We start from the raw sequence: 7,622 nt of genomic DNA, 5'->3' as shown, positions 1-7,622 counted from the left end.
CAAGGTCCTCATTTCATGACAAGGGCATGAACCACTTGAAATAAGAGCAACAAAAATGGTCCCTGTGATGACCTGAAAGAAAGAGGTTATCATCTGGAAAACCCTGATGGGGAAAGTTTCTTCGGCAAGACACTGAAGTGGCTGATTACAAGGAATCAGTTGTGGGTGTCCAGTGCACAACAAATCTCTCTCTCTCAGAAAACTGACAAGAACCTTCCTGAGGGGTAACCATTTACCTTTCAAGCACCAGAGTATGGTGAACTTCATAAATGTTGAATTCTGTGCACAGTACAAGAATTGCCTGCAACCAGTGAACTTGGAGGAATGAGAAGTGAGATTGGACTGTGAGCCAAATGACCTTTCTGAACTTACACACACATTACATGCACGTGCGCTTAGAATGAGAAGGGGGTTAGGTTAGTTAAGGTAATAGTGATACGTTAAAGTGTGATTCTGTTTTCGTGTTTAAAGATAATTAAAAGCGACTTTTGTTTAAGTAAACATTTGTCTTGGTGAATATCTATTGCTGCTGGGTTTTGGGGTCGACTGGGCTCATAACAATGGTCACAGTAAACCCAACCTATCCAAAGGGAACATCCTGGTGAATACTAGTGAGATTAGTGCTAGTTGGACTCATCTTTAATCTTAAAGATGGTCGTGATTACAGCATCTCTGGGTGCCTCCAGAATAGTCTCCTTAATTTCAACATTTAAGAAGATTTTGGAAATGTACATGCATTTGACAAGGTCCCCCATGAGAGACTTGTTCAAAACTCAGGAGGCATAGAATCCACAGAAACTGTATGGATAAAAAAATTGGCTTGCAAGTAGAAAGCAGAGAGTAGTAGTGGAAGGAAAGTATTCTGCCTAGAGATTGGTGGCTAGAGGAGTGACACAAGGATCTGTTCTGGGACCCCTGCTCTTTATGACTTCTAAAGATGATCTGGATGAAGAGGCAGAAGGATAGGTCAGTAAGTTTGCAGATGATCCGAAGATTGAAGGAGTTGTGGATGGCATTGAAGGAAGGTTGTCAAAGGCTACAAGAGGATGAAGACAGGTTGCAGAGTTGGGTGGAAAAGTGGCAGGTGGAGTTCAATCTAGGTAAGTGTAAAGTGATGCACTTTGGAAGGACAAAACAGAAGGCTGAGTACAGAGCTAATGGTCAGTTACTCATGAGTGTGGATGAACAGAGGAACCTTGGGATCCAAATCCATACATCCCTTAAGGTCGCAGGTTGGTAGGATAGTTCAGAAGGCCTATGGGATGCTGGGTTTCATTAATAGGGGATTTAGTTCAAGTGTAGAGAGGTCATCGTGCAACTCTACAAATCTCTGCTGAGACCACACTGAGTATTGTGTTCAGTTCTTTGGAGCATAGAAGGATGAGAGGAGACTTAGATCTACAAGATTACAAGAGACAAAGAGAGGGTGGACAAACAGCACCTGTTTCCCAAGGCAGGATTAGTAAACACCAGAGGGCATGTGTACAAGGTGAAGGGAGGGATGTTTAGGGGAGACATCATGAATAAGTTATTTTTTCAGAGTTGTGGGTGCCTGGAAAGCCTTGCCAAGTATGGTGGTGGAGGCAGAAATATTCAAGAGACTCTTAGACAGGCACATTAATGGAAGAAAAATAGAGGGTTTTTTTTAAAAATAGGAATATATGGGTTGGTACAACATTGAGGGCTGAATGGTTTATTATGTGATATAGTGTTCTATGAATGGGAAGGGTATGGAGGGCTACAGTCCAGGTGCAGGTCAATAGTCCTGTAGTGTTCCATGGACCACAAGGCTTTGAGTTTGTGATTGATACTGCGATTTAGTGTTCCATCTAAAGTGGCGACACTGCAGGAACTGTTACAACAGCAGCGCTGCCGTTGGTGCGGACCCGCAGAGAGTAGGGGGCAGAGTCACAGTCCTCCCGTGGGATCCAACTGCTCAGTCTTCTGCTGCCAGCTCCGAAAACGGCCTGCAGATGGTTTTATTTTAAAATAATGCAACCGTGGTGTCTGCCAGTCTTGGCAGTGGCCATGAGGGGTTGCAGACTCCAGGGAAGCAAAGGACTGGTCCAGGGCATGGGGCCGCCACCCCCCAACACCCCCAGTTTGAGAAGGAGAAGCAGAGGAGACAACCCATGGGATGGTGACCACGGCAGCGGACCATTGAGGGGCACTGAGGTTGAAGAACCTACATGTGGTGGGGCAGTGGGCAACTCAAAGCAAGAAATCCATGCTGTTGGTGACTGTGGTCGAGGGATTCTCACCCTGCTGGAGACTGGCTCAAGACTGGTTGAAGGGGTACCAAGTATTGGAACTGGGATGCGAGAAGGTGTCGAGGCACTGAAGGGTTCGTGATTGTGTCGGAGGCTTGGATCTGGACCTCAGGCCACTGATAGTTTGGACTGGCCTCTGTGTAGCTGCAGGGGCTGCAGGAACACCAGAGGTGAATCCATGGACACACGATGTCTCTGAGGGGACTCAGACTCTTTCTCTGACTGTAAGGCGCTTCAAGCAATTTCTGCCAATGGCAAACCTGTCTGCCTTACAGCAGACAAAAAGAATTTGTATGTAATAATGCACTGTCTTTATTACATAACAATGAATTCAATTTGAATCTTGTGTCTTGAATCTTCTACTCTCAAGATCAGTTGGGACATCTGACATCCTTTCCATCACGAGTGGTGGAAGGCTGTGTTAAATCAGTGATTGTGGGTTGGAGTCAAGTGCGGTCTCATCACGGTCAAAGCCAAAGTTGAGGAAGTCTCAAAAAGGTTATGGCCACAGGAGCATAAAGTGTCCACGGTTTATGGGTTAAGTCTAAGGTCCACTGTACTTCCTGACACCGTCTCCTGGCTTCTCTCTTAAGAACGTGATTGAAGTGACCAGGAGATGGAGAAGCAAATATAAGACTGAACTCCACCTTCCTGTAAGGGAAGATCATCAAGTTTATTGTCATCTGATTGTACAAGTATGATCTGACAAAACAGTATTCTCCATTCCTCAGTGCAAAACATGCAGACACATAACCAGATATAACACACATACAGACAAACAATACATGTTCATGACAGGTATTTGATTTCACGAGATTTCCCACCTCTTCTCTGCAGTGCGACTCATCGTTGTTGCAGTTGAGACCAAGTACAGTTGTGTCATCTGCAAACCTGATGACACTGTTGGACCTGGATCTCACGATGCAGTGGTTGGTCAGTAGTGTGAACAGGAGTGGGCTGAGCACACTGCCCTGAGGTACACCAGACCTCCTCCCCCCCTTCCACTTTTTTATTCCAGTATCTACCTGTTTTCTCAGATTCCTGAAGAAGGGTTCAGGTCCGAAAAGTTGACTGCCTGTTACTTCTTCTGGATGCTAACATGACCTGCTAATTTTCTTCAGCACTTCTATGTATTGGATGCAGCACCAACTACCCTGTGGAATTACTCGGAGTTCAGCACGCAGAAACAGGCTGATGGATCTGACTGGCTTGTACTGGTGTTGATGCTCCATCTAAACTTTCTCCACCCTTCCACATCTTACGAAATCTCATGAAATTGTGCGAGAGTGACAAAGTGGACATGACGAAGGAGATGATTGTGGGCTTCAGGAGGACCAGGAACAACCACCTTCCACTACATATCAACACTCTGTTGTAGAAAGAGCGGAGAGCACCAGGCTCCTTAGAGTTCACTTAATGAGTGACCAGTTGTGGACACTCAACATCTCCTCACTTGTCAGGAAGGCATAACAGCAATTGCACATGTTGAGAAGACTGAAGCAGGCTAGGCTACCGGCCACCATTATGGTGAAGCTTCTATAGGAGCTCTATTGAGAGTGTCCTGGCCAGCTGTATCATAGTGTAGAACAGTTGCTGCAGAGAAATGGAGGAGAGGTCAATCCACAGGACCATAAGAGTGGTAGAGAGGATCACTGGAGTCTCCTACCCCCACCATCGACGTGATCGACCAGGATTGTTGTCTGAAGAAGGCATGCAAAATCATCGAGTCCCATTCCCCCTGCTCACAGCATCTTTCAGCTGCTCCTGTTGGGGAAGAGATACAGGAGAATCAGAGCCAGCACCACCAGGCTGAGGAACGGCTTCTTCCCACAGGCAGCGAGAATGCTGAACCACCAAAGGAACTGCTCACACTAACCATCCGAGACTCTCATACCCGTGAAACAAAATTTATTTATTTATTTGTATCTACTGTACATGAATACTGGTCCTGAATATGTAATATTTGTCTGCCTGTGTGTTATATCTGGTTGTTTGTGTGCATGTTTTGCACCAAAGACTGGAGAATGCTGTTTCATCGAGTTGTACAATCAGATACCAATAAACTTGACCTGGCTTGACTTGACTTATTCTCACCATTCATTTTCCTGCACGTTCCTCTGCTAGGTATTTACATTTGCTGCCCAGCGATCAAGGCATGACAGACTCTTCACTTGCTTTAAAGTAGAATGGATAATTACATTGATTTGTCTAAGTTCAGCTGTCCCGAGTCAAAGCCTCTGCCTTGGGTGTTCACACAACTGTGCATTTGATTTCCTCTTCCACTATTTCTCAGTTTTCTCCCGGACATGCTTCCACCTTTCTTACGCAAAGAAGGGAACTCGGCAGTGGCTAACACCCCTGCTTCACAACTCCAATGGCATCGGTTTGATCCTGGCCTCTGGCGCTCCCGAAGTAGAGTTTGCAAGTGCTTCCGGCACTTGGTTTCCTCCCACTGCCCCAGATGGTTTTATCTATCGATCAAATGGGCATTGTAAATGGCGAAAGAATTAAAGAGAGGGGGTTAGAGGGCATGTGAAGAATAACAAGTCACAGGGTTAATAAGAAAGGGTTGATGGGATTGCTTTGGTAGGAGCCAGCATGGACTTGATAGGCTGAATAGCATCTAACCATGATAGGCGAGTATATCAGTTCAAACTTACCATTAATAGTAGACAGGAGAGATTAGGAAACAACAAAAATACTAGACTTGCTGAAAGCTGAAAGAAAAAGAGTAAATGCAGGTCAACCTGCGTCTGTCAATAATGGGAGAGTTACTGTTGTGATGCAAAGGTGATGACTAGAAACATCCACGGATGTTTCCTGGTCTGCTGAGGACTTTCCGGATCTCCAGATGATGTAAGAGACTGGGTGGAGGGAATGTTTTCACACAGAGGACTGGGAGGGTGTCGAACATTTCTCCCACAGGAGTGATGAAACATGGATCTCTGCTTTAGTTGAATGCCCATCTTGGGAAGACACTTTCAGGGTTACAAAGAGCAGGACGATGAGATTCCTGGTGGAACAGAATTTAAAGAAAGTTACAGCATATGCCAGTTATAAAAACCAGACTGGAGTGGGAATCAAATTAATCCTTCCTCCTATCTCTTAGTCCAATGCCTTATATTTCACAGCTCATCCAATTGCACTTTAATCCGACATAGTTAGTTGTCTCCATTTCATTCAATGACTTCCATATCCCTGCAGCTCTCTGGGTGAAATAATTTCTTCTCAAATTCCCTCTAATCCTTCCAATTTAGGTCCTAAATCCACACCGCTGGTTAATGATCTCTCTGCTAAGGGATAAGGGGATTTGTTTTGGATTACTCCGAGGAAGACTACCCAGACAGGATGGCTCATTGCTCGGTTATTCCGTGAACTTCTGGAGTTCAATGACCATGTGCCTTCCTGAATGGACTTTCACATAATGCTAATTGTGGATATTAGACAGAAAGATATTCCAGTGCCTGTTACTTTAACCTTTAATTTCAAGTGGTCTAATGCCTCATTTAAAATAGCCGCAAGAGAATGCAACAACCCGTCATTAAAAACGTTTGCTAATCCTTCTTCTCCTTTTCCTCGTTCATTTTAAATATATTCTTCACTGTTTAAACTGAAAGCTTTTTTTTTGTTGTAAATAGAGCTGATGCTGGTCCAGATACGATACAGCAGAAGTCTGTTGATGTCAAGGAAATGACCAAACAGTGCAGTCCCCTTGGATGAAGTTAAACGTATGGACACTGTTGATTCAGTCAGTATCTTTAAAGTCTTTTTCCAACATGCCATCTGGTTGGTGTTTGTATTCAGTGATTTTTTTGCATGAGACTAAAAATAAATCCTGTTCCTGTGCTTAAAGTTGCTGTTTTTAAAAAAAAAATACACCAATAACCTCGATCCAAAACATGTAAGGAGAACAAGCTGGATTTTCCATTAATGGTTTCAGCGATATTATGATGGCCAAAGAGAAGCAATTTGAGAGTTTCTTTCAATTGTGTATGAATTTATGTGTGTAAAAGGATTGATGTTGAATTTATAGCAAATGGACTAGTTATTACTTTAGACTGATCCCAAAATCTGTGGCATAGGATTTTAGCAATACTGCATGAAATACCAATGAAAACAAGGACTTTAATTGAAGTATTATGTGGCTCTCTCAATGTCTTAGATTATGTAGCCAGACACGTGATTTTTCTGTGCTAAGTTGACATGCTAAATATTGAAGCACTAAATATGACTGTATTAGCCAAGAGAAATATATTTCAAATATGCATGGTCCAGGTAGCCGAACCATTCAGCTTACATTTACTCGATTGGCTTGGCTGAGAGTTCGCAGCTGGAGTTTGGGACGCTGATTGCTGTTCACTCAGCAGTTATTTAAAGTACAACAGGGAGACAGGAAAATAAAATTGGAAGTAGGAATCAGGATGCAGGCAAACAGCAATGTCTACTTTTAGAGTTCTGTGCTCTCATCAATCTGGAAATAGGATGATGGAAGAAATCAATATCTCTTCCCACTGTTAGATTCCAATTCATCATGCCTTTAACAGTATGTTACTGCAATGTTTGATTAAAATGCTGATATCCTTATCAAAGATACACAGAAATATTACACTGTATAGTCAAGTCAAGCTTATTGTCATCTGTACAAGTACAACCTGACGAAACAACGTCCTCCAGTCCTCAGTGCAAAACATAGAGGCATGCACGCGTACAGACAAACAATACATCTGCAGGACAAGCATTCATAAATACAAGTAAATAAGTAAATGTTTCATCAGTAGTAGAATCTCGGATGGTTAGTGTAGCTCCTTTGGTCATTCAGCATTCTCACTGCCATTCAACTAAATAATTAAATCACTAAATAACATTCTAACCACAGCCAGCATTCCTTTTGCGGCAGGCACATCCTTGTTACATATAATTAGTATATGCCATGTGGATTCTCATGCAGATAGGGTGGTGAAGAAGGCTTTTGGCATGCTGGCCATTATAAATCAAAGCATAGAATATAGCAGCAGGGAGGTAATGTTCCGACTGTTCAAGGCATTGGTGAGGCCAAGTTTAGAGTATTGCATGCAGTTCTGGTCTCCAAATTATAGGAAGGATATCAATAAGGTAGAAAAGTTGCAGAGAAGATTTACTAAAATGTTGCCTGGATTGCAGTATCTAGAATACAAAGAAAGATTGAGTAGACTGGGTCTTTATTCATTGGAGGGTAAAAGGTTAACTGGGGATTTGATGGAGGTTTATAAAATTGTGAGGGGAATAGATAGAGTAGATGTGAATAGACTCTTCCCCTTGAGGGTAGATTGGAACAAGGGGTTATAAGTTGAGGTTTAGGGGCAAAACTTTAGA

At 43.2% G+C, this 7,622-nt stretch overlaps 1 long non-coding RNA gene across 1 annotated transcript; it reads left to right on the top strand.

Annotated features, from left to right (window-relative positions):
• Window positions 1-2,645: 2,645 nt before the first annotated feature.
• LOC138745350 (uncharacterized) lies at window positions 2,646-6,050 on the top strand. The gene is made up of 2 exons (XR_011346228.1): window positions 2,646-2,768; window positions 5,909-6,050. It is a non-coding gene; the product is annotated as an uncharacterized lncRNA (long non-coding RNA).
• Window positions 6,051-7,622: the final 1,572 nt, after the last annotated feature.

The sequence above is a fragment of the Narcine bancroftii genome, chromosome 1, assembly GCF_036971445.1.
Source record: "Narcine bancroftii isolate sNarBan1 chromosome 1, sNarBan1.hap1, whole genome shotgun sequence".
Lineage (NCBI taxonomy): Eukaryota > Metazoa > Chordata > Chondrichthyes > Torpediniformes > Narcinidae > Narcine > Narcine bancroftii.
Note: the sequence above shows the minus strand (reverse complement) of the source record. Positions and strands in the feature narration are given on the sequence as shown.